We start from the raw sequence: 19,177 nt of genomic DNA on the forward strand, positions 1-19,177 counted from the left end.
CCATTATTTGTCGACATTATGACTTTCACAGTACTCCTGCTAGGGGCTCCTCCAGTTTACCAATGTATTTCGCCTGTTGACGAGGCATTTGGCTACCTTAAGAGAGTCATACTTACTCCTGTCAGTGGCTCCCAGTTTTACCACAGTCACATTTTCATTCTTATTCTGGCCTGTTCACCCGAAGCGATACGCCATTATCAGTCAACCTAAAGAATTTCACAGCACTCCTGCCGGGAGCTTCTCGAGTTTGCCGATGCATTTCGTCTGTTGACGAGGCATTTGGATACCTTAAGAGAGTCATAGTTTCACCTTGCTGTTGCTCCCCATTTTACAACAGGCACATCTACAAGCTTACTCTGGCCAATTCTCCTGAAGCGATACGCTAATATCTGTTGACATAAAGACTTTCACAGTACTCCTGCCGGGAGCTTCTCGACTTTGCCGATGTATTTCGCATATTGACGAGGCATTGGGCTATCACAGCCGTCTTTATTCAACGAATTGAATAACACATATACATGCATATATTGTGTGGCAGGTGTTCGTCGCCATTGTTCGCCACCGAGGTGGGGACTTACAGGGCGATACCACAAGAAAAGTTAAGATTAACATACATATATAGGTGCGGAAGAACAACATAAATTACAGACACAAAGAAGAAAGAACAAAGACGGATTATTCCTCCTGTGGATAGGCCCCAGGAGTCAAGGCGAAGAAAATAACCAGCATCCTATCCGACGCCGGCTCGCTCCATCAGTCTTTGCGTCGTCATATATTCGAAAATGCGATAGCTCGTGCAGCAGCTTTGCAGTACTCTTGTGCTAAGCACCGCCAGTTCTCGGGGTCTAAATCCAAGTGCGGAGAGATCTCTGGCCGACGCTGGAGACCATACACCCCTCCAATTCAATGTCGCGGTGGACACTGTATCCTCCTCAACGTCTCGGTGCAGGTTGGAGATGGCACGCCTGATGGACGGCGTGTTGTAGTAGGCCGCTTTCTCGGAGTGACACCAGTCGATCCGGAGATGGTCTCCGACTACCTGGGCGTCGATCACGCGGGCGATGCCGTCTTTAACCGCCACCACGTCAGGCTTGCGGATTCCCTCAGGTGTGCGGAGGTGGGGCTCCACAGAAACATTGAAGCTCCTCTGCGCGAGTCCACGGGCGACATAGCGCACGATCGCGTCATCCTTAAGAGAGTCATAGTTACTCCTGCCAGTGTCTCTCCGTTAAACCACATTCACATATACAATTTTCCTCTGCCCCTTTCACCAGACGCGATACGATATTATTTATCGACATAATGACATTCACAGTACTCCTGCTAGGGGCTCCTCCAGTTTACCAAAGTATTTCGCCTGTAGAAGAGGCATTTGGCTACCTTAAGAGTGTCATAGATACTCCTGACAGTTGCTCCCCGTTTTACCACAGTCACATTTTCAATCTTATTCTGGCCAGTTCACCTGAAGCGATACGCCATTATCAGTCAACCTAAAGAATTTCACAGTACTCCTGCCGGGAGCTTCTCGGGAATGCCGATGTATTTCGCGTGTTGACGAGGCATTTGGATGCCTCAAGAGAGTCATAGTTACTCCTTGCTGTTGCTCCCCATTTTACAACAGGCACATCTACAAGCTTACTCTGGCCAGTTCTCTTGAAGCGATACGCTAATATCTGTTGAAATAAAGACTTTCACAGTACTCCTGCCGGGAGCTTCTCGACTTTGCCGATGTATTTCGCATTTTGACGAGGCATTGGGCTACCTTAAGAGAGTCATAGTTACTCCTGCCAGTGTCTCTCCGTTAAACCACATTCACATATACAATTTTCCTCTGCCCCTTTCACCAGACGCGATACGATATTATTTATCGACATTATGACTTTCACAGTACTCCTGCTAGGGGCTCCTCCAGTTTACCAAAGTGTTTCGCCTGTAGAAGAAGCATTTGGCTACCTTAAGAGAGTCATACTTACTCCTATCAGTTGCTCCCCGTTTTACCACAGTCACATTTTCAATCTTATTCTGGCCAGTTCACCTGAAGCGATACGCCATTATCAGTCAACCTAAAGAATATCACAGTACTCCTGCCGGGAGCTTCTCGAGTTTGCCGATGTATTTCGCCTGTTGACGAGGCATTTGGATACCTTAAGAGAGTCATTGTTACCCCTTGCTGTTGCTCCCCATTTAACAACAGGCACATCTACAGGCTTACTCTGGCCAATTCTCCTAAAGCGACACGCTAATATCTGTTGACATAAAGACTTTCACAGTACTCCTGCCGGGAGCTTCTCGACTTTACCGATGTATTTCGCCTATTGACGAGGCATTTGGCTACCTTAAGAGAGTCATAGTTACTCCTGCCAGTGTCTCTCCGATAAACCACAGTCACATCTACCATTTTCATCTGCCCCTTTCACCAGACGTGATACGCCATTATTTGTCGACATTATGACTTTCACAGTACTCCTGCTAGGGGCTCCTCCAGTTTACCAATGTATTTCGCCTGTTGACGAGGCATTTGGCTACCTTAAGAGAGTCATACTTACTCCTGTTAGTTGCTCCCAGTTTTACCACAGTCACATTTTCATTCTTATTCTGGCCTGTTCACCCGAAGCGATACGCCATTATCAGTCAACCTAAAGAATTTCACAGCACTCCTGCCGGGAGCTTCTCGAGTTTGCCGATGCATTTCGTCTGTTGACGAGGCATTTGGATACCTTAAGAGAGTCATAGTTTCACCTTGCTGTTGCTCCCCATTTTACAACAGGCACATCTACAAGCTTACTCTGGCCAATTCTCCTGAAGCGATACGCTAATATCTGTTGACATAAAGACTTTCACAGTACTCCTGCCGGGAGCTTCTCGACTTTGCCGATGTATTTCGCATATTGACGAGGCATTGGGCTATCACAGCCGTCTTTATTCAACGAATTGAATAACACATATACATGCATATATTGTGTGGCAGGTGTTCGTCGCCATTGTTCGCCACCGAGGTGGGGACTTACAGGGCGATACCACAAGAAAAGTTAAGATTAACATACATATATAGGTGCGGAAGAACAACATAAATTACAGACACAAAGAAGAAAGAACAAAGACGGATTATTCCTCCTGTGGATAGGCCCCAGGAGTCAAGGCGAAGAAAATAACCAGCATCCTATCCGACGCCGGCTCGCTCCATCAGTCTTTGCGTCGTCATATATTCGAAAATGCGATAGCTCGTGCAGCAGCTTTGCAGTACTCTTGTGCTAAGCACCGCCAGTTCTCGGGGTCTAAATCCAAGTGCGGAGAGATCTCTGGCCGACGCTGGAGACCATACACCCCTCCAATTCAATGTCGCGGTGGACACTGTATCCTCCTCAACGTCTCGGTGCAGGTTGGAGATGGCACGCCTGATGGACGGCGTGTTGTAGTAGGCCGCTTTCTCGGAGTGACACCAGTCGATCCGGAGATGGTCTCCGACTACCTGGGCGTCGATCACGCGGGCGATGCCGTCTTTAACCGCCACCACGTCAGGCTTGCGGATTCCCTCAGGTGTGCGGAGGTGGGGCTCCACAGAAACATTGAAGCTCCTCTGCGCGAGTCCACGGGCGACATAGCGCACGATCGCGTCATCCTTAAGAGAGTCATAGTTACTCCTGCCAGTGTCTCTCCGTTAAACCACATTCACATATACAATTTTCCTCTGCCCCTTTCACCAGACGCGATACGATATTATTTATCGACATAATGACATTCACAGTACTCCTGCTAGGGGCTCCTCCAGTTTACCAAAGTATTTCGCCTGTAGAAGAGGCATTTGGCTACCTTAAGAGTGTCATAGATACTCCTGACAGTTGCTCCCCGTTTTACCACAGTCACATTTTCAATCTTATTCTGGCCAGTTCACCTGAAGCGATACGCCATTATCAGTCAACCTAAAGAATTTCACAGTACTCCTGCCGGGAGCTTCTCGGGAATGCCGATGTATTTCGCGTGTTGACGAGGCATTTGGATGCCTCAAGAGAGTCATAGTTACTCCTTGCTGTTGCTCCCCATTTTACAACAGGCACATCTACAAGCTTACTCTGGCCAGTTCTCTTGAAGCGATACGCTAATATCTGTTGACATAAAGACTTTCACAGTACTCCTGCCGGGAGCTTCTCGACTTTGCCGATGTATTTCGCATTTTGACGAGGCATTGGGCTACCTTAAGAGAGTCATAGTTACTCCTGCCAGTGTCTCTCCGTTAAACCACATTCACATATACAATTTTCCTCTGCCCCTTTCACCAGACGCGATACGATATTATTTATCGACATTATGACTTTCACAGTACTCCTGCTAGGGGCTCCTCCAGTTTACCAAAGTGTTTCGCCTGTAGAAGAAGCATTTGGCTACCTTAAGAGAGTCATACTTACTCCTATCAGTTGCTCCCCGTTTTACCACAGTCACATTTTCAATCTTATTCTGGCCAGTTCACCTGAAGCGATACGCCATTATCAGTCAACCTAAAGAATATCACAGTACTCCTGCCGGGAGCTTCTCGAGTTTGCCGATGTATTTCGCCTGTTGACGAGGCATTTGGATACCTTAAGAGAGTCATTGTTACCCCTTGCTGTTGCTCCCCATTTAACAACAGGCACATCTACAGGCTTACTCTGGCCAATTCTCCTAAAGCGACACGCTAATATCTGTTGACATAAAGACTTTCACAGTACTCCTGCCGGGAGCTTCTCGACTTTACCGATGTATTTCGCCTATTGACGAGGCATTTGGCTACCTTAAGAGAGTCATAGTTACTCCTGCCAGTGTCTCTCCGATAAACCACAGTCACATCTACCATTTTCATCTGCCCCTTTCACCAGACGTGATACGCCATTATTTGTCGACATTATGACTTTCACAGTACTCCTGCTAGGGGCTCCTCCAGTTTACCAATGTATTTCGCCTGTTGACGAGGCATTTGGCTACCTTAAGAGAGTCATACTTACTCCTGTTAGTTGCTCCCAGTTTTACCACAGTCACATTTTCAATCTTATTCTGGCCAGTTCACCCGAAGCGATACGCCATTATCAGTCAACCTAAAGAATTTCACAGTACTCCTGCCGGGAGCTTCTCGAGTTTGCCGATGCATTTCGCCTGTTGACGAGGCATTTGGATACCTTAAGAGAGTCATAGTTTCACCTTGCTGTTGCTCCCCATTTTACAACAGGCACATCTACAAGCTTACTCTGGCCAATTCTCCTGAAGCGATACGCTAATATCTGTTGACATAAAGACTTTCACAGTACTCCTGCCGGGAGCTTCTCGACTTTACCGATGTATTTCGCTTATTGACGAGGCATTTGGCTACCTTAAGAGAGTCATAGTTACTCCTGCCAGTGTCTCTCCGTTAAACCACAGTCACATCTACCATTTTCATCTGCCCCTTTCACCAGACGTGATACGCCATTATTTGTCGACATTATGACTTTCACAGTACTCCTGCTAGGGGCTCCTCCAGTTTACCAATGTATTTCGCCTGTTGACGAGGCATTTGGCTACCTTAAGAGAGTCATACTTACTCCTGTCAGTGGCTCCCAGTTTTACCACAGTCACATTTTCATTCTTATTCTGGCCTGTTCACCCGAAGCGATACGCCATTATCAGTCAACCTAAAGAATTTCACAGCACTCCTGCCGGGAGCTTCTCGAGTTTGCCGATGCATTTCGTCTGTTGACGAGGCATTTGGATACCTTAAGAGAGTCATAGTTTCACCTTGCTGTTGCTCCCCATTTTACAACAGGCACATCTACAAGCTTACTCTGGCCAATTCTCCTGAAGCGATACGCTAATATCTGTTGACATAAAGACTTTCACAGTACTCCTGCCGGGAGCTTCTCGACTTTGCCGATGTATTTCGCATATTGACGAGGCATTGGGCTATCACAGCCGTCTTTATTCAACGAATTGAATAACACATATACATGCATATATTGTGTGGCAGGTGTTCGTCGCCATTGTTCGCCACCGAGGTGGGGACTTACAGGGCGATACCACAAGAAAAGTTAAGATTACCATACATATATAGGTGCGGAAGAACAACATAAATTACAGACACAAAGAAGAAAGAACAAAGACGGATTATTCCTCCTGTGGATAGGCCCCAGGAGTCAAGGCGAAGAAAATAACCAGCATCCTATCCGACGCCGGCTCGCTCCATCAGTCTTTGCGTCGTCATATATTCGAAAATGCGATAGCTCGTGCAGCAGCTTTGCAGTACTCTTGTGCTAAGCACCGCCAGTTCTCGGGGTCTAAATCCAAGTGCGGAGAGATCTCTGGCCGACGCTGGAGACCATACACCCCTCCAATTCAATGTCGCGGTGGACACTGTATCCTCCTCAACGTCTCGGTGCAGGTTGGAGATGGCACGCCTGATGGACGGCGTGTTGTAGTAGGCCGCTTTCTCGGAGTGACACCAGTCGATCCGGAGATGGTCTCCGACTACCTGGGCGTCGATCACGCGGGCGATGCCGTCTTTAACCGCCACCACGTCAGGCTTGCGGATTCCCTCAGGTGTGCGGAGGTGGGGCTCCACAGAAACATTGAAGCTCCTCTGCGCGAGTCCACGGGCGACATAGCGCACGATCGCGTCATCCTTAAGAGAGTCATAGTTACTCCTGCCAGTGTCTCTCCGTTAAACCACATTCACATATACAATTTTCCTCTGCCCCTTTCACCAGACGCGATACGATATTATTTATCGACATAATGACATTCACAGTACTCCTGCTAGGGGCTCCTCCAGTTTACCAAAGTATTTCGCCTGTAGAAGAGGCATTTGGCTACCTTAAGAGTGTCATAGATACTCCTGACAGTTGCTCCCCGTTTTACCACAGTCACATTTTCAATCTTATTCTGGCCAGTTCACCTGAAGCGATACGCCATTATCAGTCAACCTAAAGAATTTCACAGTACTCCTGCCGGGAGCTTCTCGGGAATGCCGATGTATTTCGCGTGTTGACGAGGCATTTGGATGCCTCAAGAGAGTCATAGTTACTCCTTGCTGTTGCTCCCCATTTTACAACAGGCACATCTACAAGCTTACTCTGGCCAGTTCTCTTGAAGCGATACGCTAATATCTGTTGACATAAAGACTTTCACAGTACTCCTGCCGGGAGCTTCTCGACTTTGCCGATGTATTTCGCATTTTGACGAGGCATTGGGCTACCTTAAGAGAGTCATAGTTACTCCTGCCAGTGTCTCTCCGTTAAACCACATTCACATATACAATTTTCCTCTGCCCCTTTCACCAGACGCGATACGATATTATTTATCGACATTATGACTTTCACAGTACTCCTGCTAGGGGCTCCTCCAGTTTACCAAAGTGTTTCGCCTGTAGAAGAAGCATTTGGCTACCTTAAGAGAGTCATACTTACTCCTATCAGTTGCTCCCCGTTTTACCACAGTCACATTTTCAATCTTATTCTGGCCAGTTCACCTGAAGCGATACGCCATTATCAGTCAACCTAAAGAATATCACAGTACTCCTGCCGGGAGCTTCTCGAGTTTGCCGATGTATTTCGCCTGTTGACGAGGCATTTGGATACCTTAAGAGAGTCATTGTTACCCCTTGCTGTTGCTCCCCATTTAACAACAGGCACATCTACAGGCTTACTCTGGCCAATTCTCCTAAAGCGACACGCTAATATCTGTTGACATAAAGACTTTCACAGTACTCCTGCCGGGAGCTTCTCGACTTTACCGATGTATTTCGCCTATTGACGAGGCATTTGGCTACCTTAAGAGAGTCATAGTTACTCCTGCCAGTGTCTCTCCGATAAACCACAGTCACATCTACCATTTTCATCTGCCCCTTTCACCAGACGTGATACGCCATTATTTGTCGACATTATGACTTTCACAGTACTCCTGCTAGGGGCTCCTCCAGTTTACCAATGTATTTCGCCTGTTGACGAGGCATTTGGCTACCTTAAGAGAGTCAAACTTACTCCTGTCAGTTGCTCCCAGTTTTACCACAGTCACATTTTCCATCTTATTCTGGCCAGTTCTCCCGAAGCGATACGCCATTATCAGTCAACCTAAAGAATTTCACAGTACTCCTGCCGGGAGCTTCTCGAGTTTGCCGATGCATTTCGCCTGTTGACGAGGCATTTGGATACCTTAAGGGAGTCATAGTTTCACCTTGCTGTTGCTCCCCATTTTACAACAGGCACATCTACAAGCTTACTCTGGCCAATTCTCCTGAAGCGATACGCTAATATCTGTTGACATAAAGACTTTCACAGTACTCCTGCCGGGAGCTTCTCGACTTTACCGATGTATTTCGCTTATTGACGAGGCATTTGGCTACCTTAAGAGAGTCATAGTTACTCCTGCCAGTGTCTCTCCGTTAAAACACAGTCACATCTACCATTTTCATCTGCCCCTTTCACCAGACGTGATACGCCATTATTTGTCGACATTTTGACTTTCACAGTACTCCTGCTAGGGGCTCCTCCAGTTTACCAATGTATTTCGAATGTTGATGAGGCATTTGGCTACCTTAAGAGAGTCATACTTACTCCTGTCAGTGGCTCCCAGTTTTACCACAGTCACATTTTCAATCTTATTCTGGCCAGTTCACCCGAAGCGATACGCCATTATCAGTCAACCTAAAGAATTTCACAGCACTCCTGCCGGGAGCTTCTCGAGTTTGCCGATGCATTTCGCCTGTTGACGAGGCATTTGGATACCTTAAGAGAGTCATAGTTTCACCTTGCTGTTGCTCCCCATTTTACAACAGGCACATCTACAAGCTTACTCTGGCCAATTCTCCTGAAGCGATACGCTAATATCTGTTGACATAAAGACTTTCACAGTACTCCTGCCGGGAGCTTTTCGACTTTGCCGATGTATTTCGCCTATTGACGAGGCGTTTGGCTACCTTAAGAGAGTCATAGTTACTCCTTCCAGTGGCTCTCCGTTAAACCACAGTCACATCTACCATTTTCCTCTGCCCCTTTCACCAGACGCGATACGCCATTATTTGTCGACATTATGACTTTCACAGTACTCCTGCTAGGGGCTCCTCCAGTTTACCAATGTATTTCACCTGTTGACGAGGCATTTGGCTACCTTAAGAGAGTCATACTTACTCCTGTCAGTTGCTCCCCGTTTTACCACAGTCACATTTTCAATCTTATTCTGGCCAGTTCACCTGTAGCGATACGCCATTATCAGTCAACCTAAAGAATTTCACAGTACTCCTGCCGGGAGCTTCTCGAGTATGCCGATGTATTTCGCGTGTTGACGAGGCATTCGGATGCCTTAAGAGAGTCATAGTTACTCCTTGCTGTTGCTCCCCATTTTACAACAGGCACATCTACAAGCTTACTCTGGCCAGTTCTCTTGAAGCGATACGCTAATATCTGTTGACATAAAGACTTTCACAGTACTCCTGCCGGGAGCTTCTCGACTTTGCCGATGTATTTTGCCTATTGACGAGGCATTGGGCTACCTTAAGAGAGTCATAGTTACTCCTGCCAGTGTCTCTCCGTTAAACCAGATTCACATATACAATTTCCCTCTGCCCCTTTCACCAGACGCGATACGATATTATTTATCGACATAATGACATTCACAGTACTCCTGCTAGGGGCTCCTCCAGTTTACCAAAGTATTTCGCCTGTAGAAGAGGCATTTGGCTACCTTAAGAGTGTCATAGATACTCCTGACAGTTGCTCCCCGTTTTACCACAGTCACATTTTCAATCTTATTCTGGCCAGTTCACCTGAAGCGATACGCCATTATCAGTCAACCTAAAGAATTTCACAGTACTCCTGCCGGGAGCTTCTCGGGAATGCCGATGTATTTCGCGTGTTGACGAGGCATTTGGATGCCTCAAGAGAGTCATAGTTACTCCTTGCTGTTGCTCCCCATTTTACAACAGGCACATCTACAAGCTTACTCTGGCCAGTTCTCTTGAAGCGATACGCTAATATCTGTTGACATAAAGACTTTCACAGTACTCCTGCCGGGAGCTTCTCGACTTTGCCGATGTATTTCGCATTTTGACGAGGCATTGGGCTACCTTAAGAGAGTCATAGTTACTCCTGCCAGTGTCTCTCCGTTAAACCACATTCACATATACAATTTTCCTCTGCCCCTTTCACCAGACGCGATACGATATTATTTATCGACATTTTGACTTTCACAGTACTCCTGCTAGGGGCTCCTCCAGTTTACCAAAGTATTTCGCCTGTAGAAGAAGCATTTGGCTACCTTAAGAGAGTCATACTTACTCCTATCAGTTGCTCCCCGTTTTACCACAGTCACATTTTCAATCTTATTCCGGCCAGTTCACCTGAAGCGATACGCCATTATCAGTCAACCTAAAGAATATCACAGTACTCCTGCCGGGAGCTTCTCGAGTTTGCCGATGCATTTCGCCTGTTGACGAGGCATTTGGCTACCTTAAGAGAGTCATAGTTACTCCTGCCAGTGTCTCTCCGATAAACCACAGTCACATCTACCATTTTCATCTGCCCCTTTCACCAGACGTGATACGCCATTATTTGTCGACATTATGACTTTCACAGTACTCCTGCTAGGGGCTCCTCCAGTTTACCAATGTATTTCGCCTGTTGACGAGGCATTTGGCTACCTTAAGAGAGTCATACTTACTCCTGTCAGTTGCTCCCAGTTTTACCACAGTCACATTTTCCATCTTATTCTGGCCAGTTCTCCCGAAGCGATACGCCATTATCAGTCAACCTAAAGAATTTCACAGTACTCCTGCCGGGAGCTTCTCGAGTTTGCCGATGCATTTCGCCTGTTGACGAGGCATTTGGATACCTTAAGAGAGTCATAGTTTCACCTTGCTGTTGCTCCCCATTTTAAAACAGGCACATCTACAAGCTTACTCTGGCCAATTCTCCTGAAGCGATACGCTAATATCTGTTGACATAAAGACTTTCACAGTACTCCTGCCGGGAGCTTCTCGACTTTACCGATGTATTTCGCTTATTGACGAGGCATTTGGCTACCTTAAGAGAGTCATAGTTACTCCTGCCAGTGTCTCTCCGTTAAACCACAGTCACATCTACCATTTTCATCTGCCCCTTTCACCAGACGTGATACGCCATTATTTGTCGACATTATGACTTTCACAGTACTTCTGCTAGGGGCTCCTCCAGTTTACCAATGTATTTCGCCTGTTGACGAGGCATTTGGCTACCTTAAGAGAGTCATACTTACTCCTGTCAGTGGCTCCCAGTTTTACCACAGTCACATTTTCAATCTTATTCTGGCCAGTTCACCCGAAGCGATACGCCATTATCAGTCAACCTAAAGAATTTCACAGCACTCCTGCCGGGAGCTTCTCGAGTTTGCCGATGCATTTCGCCTGTTGACGAGGCATTTGGATACCTTAAGAGAGTCATAGTTTCACCTTGCTGATGCTCCCCATTTTACAACAGGCACATCTACAAGCTTACTCTGGCCAATTCTCCTGAAGCGATACGCTAATATCTGTTGACATAAAGACTTTCACAGTACTCCTGCCGGGAGCTTTTCGACTTTGCCGATGTATTTCGCCTATTGACGAGGCGTTTGGCTACCTTAAGAGAGTCATAGTTACTCCTTCCAGTGGCTCTCCGTTAAACCACAGTCACATCTACCATTTTCCTCTGCCCCTTTCACCAGACGCGATATGCCATTATTTGTCGACATTATGACTTTCACAGTACTCCTGCTAGGGGCTCCTCCAGTTTACCAATGTATTTCACCTGTTGACGAGGCATTTGGCTACCTTAAGAGAGTCATACTTACTCCTGTCAGTTGCTCCCCGTTTTACCACAGTCACATTTTCAATCTTATTCTGGCCAGTTCACCTGAAGCGATACGCCATTATCAGTCAACCTAAAGAATTTCACAGTACTCCTGCCGGGAGCTTCTCGAGTATGCCGATGTATTTCGCGTGTTGACGAGGCATTCGGATGCCTTAAGAGAGTCATAGTTACTCCTTGCTGTTGCTCCCCATTTTACAACAGGCACATCTACAAGCTTACTCTGGAGAGTTCTCTTGAAGCGATACGCTAATATCTGTTGACATAAAGACTTTCACAGTACTCCTGCCGGGAGCTTCTCGACTTTGCCGATGTATTTCGCCTATTGACGAGGCATTGGGCTACCTTAAGAGAGTCATAGTTACTCCTGCCAGTGTCTCTCCGTTAAACCAGATTCACATATACAATTTCCCTCTGCCCCTTTCACCATACGCGATACGATATTATTTATCGACATTATGACTTTCACCGTACTCCTGCTAGGGGCTCCTCCAGTTTACCAAAGTATTTCGCCTGTAGAAGAGGCATTTGGCTACCTTAAGAGAGTCATAGATACTCCTGTCAGTTGCTCCCCGTTTTACCAAAGTCACATTCTCAATCTTATTCTGGCCAGTTCACCTGAAGCGACACGCCATTATCAGTCACCCTAAAGAATATCACAGTACTCCTGCCGGGAGCTTCTCGAGTTTGCCGATGTATCTCGCCTGTTGACGAGGCATTTGGATACCTTAAGAGAGTCATAGTTACCCCTTGCTGTTGCTCCCCATTTTACAACAGGCACATCTACAAGCTTACTCTGGCCAATTCTCCTGAAGCGATACGCTAATATCTGTTGACATAAAGACTTTCACAGTAAACCTGCCGGGAGCTTCTCGACTTTACCGATGTATTTCGCCTATTGACGAGGCATTTGGCTACCTTAAGAGAGTCATAGTTACTCCTGCCAGTGTCTCTCCGTTAAACCACAGTCACATCTACCATTTTCATCTGCCCCTTTCACCAGACGTGATACGCCATTATTTGTCGACATTATGACTTTCACAGTACTCCTGCTAGGGGCTCCTCCAGTTTACCAATGTATTTCGCCTGTTGACGAGGCATTTGGCTACCTTAAGAGTGTCATACTTACTCCTGTCAGTGGCTCCCAGTTTTACCACAGTCACATTTTCAATCTTATTCTGGCCAGTTCACCCGAAGCGATACGCCATTATCAGTCAACCTAAAGAATTTCACAGCACTCCTGCCGGGAGCTTCTCGAGTTTGCCGATGCATTTCGCCTGTTGACGAGGCATTTGGATACCTTAAGAGAGTCATAGTTTCACCTTGCTGTTGCTCCCCATTTTACAACAGGCACATCTACAAGCTTACTCTGGCCAATTCTCCTGAAGCGATACGCTAATATCTGTTGACATAAAGACTTTCACAGTACTCCTGCCGGGAGCTTTTCGACTTTGCCGATGTATTTCGCCTATTGACGAGGCGTTTGGCTACCTTAAGAGAGTCATAGTTACTCCTTCCAGTGGCTCTCCGTTAAACCACAGTCACATCTACCATTTTCCTCTGCCCCTTTCACCAGACGCGATATGCCATTATTTGTCGACATTATGACTTTCACAGTACTCCTGCTAGGGGCTCCTCCAGTTTACCAATGTATTTCACCTGTTGACGAGGCATTTGGCTACCTTAAGAGAGTCATACTTACTCCTGTCAGTTGCTCCCCGTTTTACCACAGTCACATTTTCAATCTTATTCTGGCCAGTTCACCTGAAGCGATACGCCATTATCAGTCAACCTAAAGAATTTCACAGTACTCCTGCCGGGAGCTTCTCGAGTATGCCGATGTATTTCGCGTGTTGACGAGGCATTCGGATGCCTTAAGAGAGTCATAGTTACTCCTTGCTGTTGCTCCCCATTTTACAACAGGCACATCTACAAGCTTACTCTGGCCAGTTCTCTTGAAGCGATACGCTAATATCTGTTGACATAAAGACTTTCACAGTACTCCTGCCGGGAGCTTCTCGACTTTGCCGATGTATTTCGCCTATTGACGAGGCATTGGGCTACCTTAAGAGAGTCATAGTTACTCCTGCCAGTGTCTCTCCGTTAAACCAGATTCACATATACAATTTCCCTCTGCCCCTTTCACCATACGCGATACGATATTATTTATCGACATTATGACTTTCACCGTACTCCTGCTAGGGGCTCCTCCAGTTTACCAAAGTATTTCGCCTGTAGAAGAGGCATTTGGCTACCTTAAGAGAGTCATAGATACTCCTGTCAGTTGCTCCCCGTTTTACCAAAGTCACATTCTCAATCTTATTCTGGCCAGTTCACCTGAAGCGATACGCCATTATCAGTCACCCTAAAGAATATCACAGTACTCCTGCCGGGAGCTTCTCGAGTTTGCCGATGTATCTCGCCTGTTGACGAGGCATTTGGATACCTTAAGAGAGTCATAGTTACCCCTTGCTGTTGCTCCCCATTTTACAACAGGCACATCTACAAGCTTACTCTGGCCAATTCTCCTGAAGCGATACGCTAATATCTGTTGACATAAAGACTTTCACAGTAAACCTGCCGGGAGCTTCTCGACTTTACCGATGTATTTCGCCTATTGACGAGGCATTTGGCTACCTTAAGAGAGTCATAGTTACTCCTGCCAGTGTCTCTCCGTTAAACCACAGTCACATCTACCATTTTCATCTGCCCCTTTCACCAGACGTGATACGCCATTATTTGTCGACATTATGACTTTCACAGTACTCCTGCTAGGGGCTCCTCCAGTTTACCAATGTATTTCGCCTGTTGACGAGGCATTTGGCTACCTTAAGAGTGTCATACTTACTCCTGTCAGTGGCTCCCAGTTTTACCACAGTCACATTTTCAATCTTATTCTGGCCAGTTCACCCGAAGCGATACGCCATTATCAGTCAACCTAAAGAATTTCACAGCACTCCTGCCGGGAGCTTCTCGAGTTTGCCGATGCATTTCGCCTGTTGACGAGGCATTTGGATACCTTAAGAGAGTCATAGTTTCACCTTGCTGTTGCTCCCCATTTTACAACAGGCACATCTACAAGCTTACTCTGGCCAATTCTCCTGAAGCGATACGCTAATATCTGTTGACATAAAGACTTTCACAGTACTCCTGCCGGGAGCTTCTCGACTTTACCGATGTATTTCGCTTATTGACGAGGCATTTGGCTACCTTAAGAGAGTCATAGTTACTCTTTCCAGTGGCTCTCCGTTAAACCACAGTCACATCTACCATTTTCCTCTGCCCCTTTCACCAGACGCGATACGCCATTATTTGTCGACATTATGACTTTCACAGTACTCCTGCTAGGGGCTCCTCCAGTTTACCAATGTATTTCACATGTTGACGAGGCATTTGGCTACCTTAAGAGAGTCATACTTACTCCTGTCAGTTGCTCCCCGTTTTACCACAGTCACATTTTCAATCTTATTCTGGCCAGTTCACCTGAAGCGATACGCCATTATCAGTCAACCTAAAGAATTTCACAGTACTCCTGCCGGGAGCTTCTCGAGTATGCCGATGTATTTCGCGTGTTGACGAGGCATTCGGATGCCTTAAGAGAGTCATAGTTACTCCTTGCTGTTGCTCCCCATTTTACAACAGGCACATCTACAAGCTTACTCTGGCCAGTTCTCTTGAAGCGATACGCTAATATCTGTTGACATAAAGACTTTCACAGTACTCCTGCCGGGAGCTTCTCGACTTTGCCGATGTATTTCGCCTATTGACGAGGCATTGGGCTACCTTAAGAGAGTCATAGTTACTCCTGCCAGTGTCTCTCCGTTAAACCAGATTCACATATACAATTTCCCTCTGCCCCTTTCACCATACGCGATACGATATTATTTATCGACATTATGACTTTCACAGTACTCCTGCTAGGGGCTCCTCCAGTTTACCAAAGTATTTCGCCTGTAGAAGAGGCATTTGGCTACCTTAAGAGAGTCATAGATACTCCTGTCAGTTGCTCCCCGTTTTACCAAAGTCACATTCTCAATCTTATTCTGGCCAGTTCACCTGAAGCGATACGCCATTATCAGTCACCCTAAAGAATATCACAGTACTCCTGCCGGGAGGTTCTCGAGTTTGCCGATGTAATTCGCCTGTTGACGAGGCATTTGGATACCTTAAGAGAGTCATAGTTACCCCTTGCTGTTGCTCCCCATTTTACAACAGGCACATCTACAAGCTTACTCTGGCCAATTCTCCTGAAGCGATACGCTAATATCTGTTGACATAAAGACTTTCACAGTAATCCTGCCGGGAGCTTCTCGACTTTACCGATGTATTTCGCCTATTGACGAGGCATTTGGCTACCTTAAGAGAGTCATAGTTACTCCTGCCAGTGTCTCTCCGTTAAACCACAGTCACATCTACCATTTTCATCTGCCCCTTTCACCAGACGTGATACGCCATTATTTGTCGACATTATGACTTTCACAGTACTCCTGCTAGGGGCTCCTCCAGTTTACCAATGTATTTCGCCTGTTGACGAGGCATTTGGCTACCTTAAGAGTGTCATACTTACTCCTGTCAGTGGCTCCCAGTTTTACCACAGTCACATTTTCAATCTTATTCTGGCCAGTTCACCCGAAGCGATACGCCATTATCAGTCAACCTAAAGAATTTCACAGCACTCCTGCCGGGAGCTTCTCGAGTTTGCCGATGCATTTCGCCTGTTGACGAGGCATTTGGATACCTTAAGAGAGTCATAGTTTCACCTTGCTGTTGCTCCCCATTTTACAACAGGCACATCTACAAGCTTACTCTGGCCAATTCTCCTGATGCGATACGCTAATATCTGTTGACATAAAGACTTTCACAGTACTCCTGCCGGGAGCTTCTCGACTTTACCGATGTATTTCGCTTATTGACGAGGCATTTGGCTACCTTAAGAGAGTCATAGTTACTCCTGCCAGTGTCTCTCCGTTAAACCACAGTCACATCTACCATTTTCATCTGCCCCTTTCACCAGACGTGATACGCCATTATTTGTCGACATTATGACTTTCACAGTACTCCTGCTAGGGGCTCCTCCAGTTTACCAATGTATTTCGCCTGTTGACGAGGCATTTGGCTACCTTAAGAGAGTCATACTTACTCCTGTCAGTGGCTCCCAGTTTTACCACAGTCACATTTTCAATCTTATTCTGGCCAGTTCACCCGAAGCGATACGCCATTATCAGTCAACCTAAAGAATTTCACAGCACTCCTGCCGGGAGCTTCTCGAGTTTGCCGATGCATTTCGCCTGTTGACGAGGCATTTGGATACCTTAAGAGAGTCATAGTTTCACCTTGCTGTTGCTCCCCATTTTACAATAGGCACATCTACAAGCTTACTCTGGCCAATTCTCCTGAAGCGATACGCTAATATCTGTTGACATAAAGACTTTCACAGTACTCCTGCCGGGAGCTTTTCGACTTTGCCGATGTATTTCGCCTATTGACGAGGCGTTTGGCTACCTTAAGAGAGTCATAGTTACTCCTTCCAGTGGCTCTACGTTAAACCACAGTCACATCTACCATTTTCCTCTGCCCCTTTCACCAGACGCGATACGCCATTATTTGTCGACATTATGACTTTCACAGTACTCCTGCTAGGGGCTCCTCCAGTTTACCAATGTATTTCACCTGTTGACGAGGCATTTGGCTACCTTAAGAGAGTCATACTTACTCCTGTCAGTTGCTCCCCGTTTTACCACAGTCACATTTTCAATCTTATTCTGGCGAGTTCACCTGAAGCGATACGCCATTATCAGTCAACCTAAAGAATTTCACAGTACTCCTGCCGGGAGCTTCTCGAGTATGCCGATGTATTTCGCGTGTTGACGAGGCATTCGGATGCCTTAAGAGAGTCATAGTTACTCCTTGCTGTTGCTCCCCATTTTACAACAGGCACATCTACAAGCTTACTCTGGCCAGTTCTCTTGAAGCGATACGCTAATATCTGTTGACATAAAGACTTTCACAGTACTCCTGCCGGGAGCTTCTCGACTTTGCCGATGTATTTCGCCTATTGACGAGGCATTGGGCTACCTTAAGAGAGTCATAGTTACTCCTGCCAGTGTCTCTCCGTTAAACCAGATTCACATATACAATTTCCCTCTGCCCCTTTCACCAGACGCGATACGATATAATTTATCGACATTATGACTTTCACAGTACTCCTGCTAGGGGCTCCTCCAGTTTACCAAAGTATTTCGCCTGTAGAAGAGGCATTTGGCTACCTTAAGAGAGTCATAGATACTCCTGTCAGTTGCTCCCCGTTTTACCAAAGTCACATTCTCAATCTTATTCTGGCCAGTTCACCTGAAGCGATACGCCATTATCAGTCACCCTAAAGAATATCACAGTACTCCTGCCGGGAGCTTCTCGAGTTTGCCGATGTATCTCGCCTGTTGACGAGGCATTTGGATACCTTAAGAGAGTCATAGTTACCCCTTGCTGTTGCTCCCCATTTTACAACAGGCACATCTACAAGCTTACTCTGGCCAATTCTCCTGAAGTGATACGCTAATATCTGTTGACATAAAGACTTTCACAGTAATCCTGCCGGGAGCTTCTCGACTTTACCGATGTATTTCGCCTATTGACGAGGCATTTGGCTACCTTAAGAGAGTCATAGTTACTCCTGCCAGTGTCTCTCCGTTAAACCACAGTCACATCTACCATTTTCATCTGCCCCTTTCACCAGACGTGATACGCCATTATTTGTCGACATTATGACTTTCACAGTACTCCTGCTAGGGGCTCCTCCAGTTTACCAATGTATTTCGCCTGTTGACGAGGCATTTGGCTACCTTAAGAGTGTCATACTTACTCCTGTCAGTGGCTCCCAGTTTTACCACAGTCACATTTTCAATCTTATTCTGGCCAGTTCACCCGAAGCGATACGCCATTATCAGTCAACCTAAAGAATTTCACAGCACTCCTGCCGGGAGCTTCTCGAGTTTGCCGATGCATTTCGCCTGTTGACGAGGCATTTGGATACCTTAAGAGAGTCATAGTTTCACCTTGCTGTTGCTCCCCATTTTACAACAGGCACATCTACAAGCTTACTCTGGCCAATTCTCCTGAAGCGATACGCTAATATCTGTTGACATAAAGACTTTCACAGTACTCCTGCCGGGAGCTTTTCGACTTTGCCGATGTATTTCGCCTATTGACGAGGCGTTTGGCTACCTTAAGAGAGTCATAGTTACTCCTTCCAGTGGCTCTCCGTTAAACCACAGTCACATCTACCATTTTCCTCTGCCCCTTTCACCAGACGCGATACGCCATTATTTGTCGACATTATGACTTTCACAGTACTCCTGCTAGGG

The sequence above is a fragment of the Schistocerca americana genome, chromosome X (assembly GCF_021461395.2).
Source record: "Schistocerca americana isolate TAMUIC-IGC-003095 chromosome X, iqSchAmer2.1, whole genome shotgun sequence".
Lineage (NCBI taxonomy): Eukaryota > Metazoa > Arthropoda > Insecta > Orthoptera > Acrididae > Schistocerca > Schistocerca americana.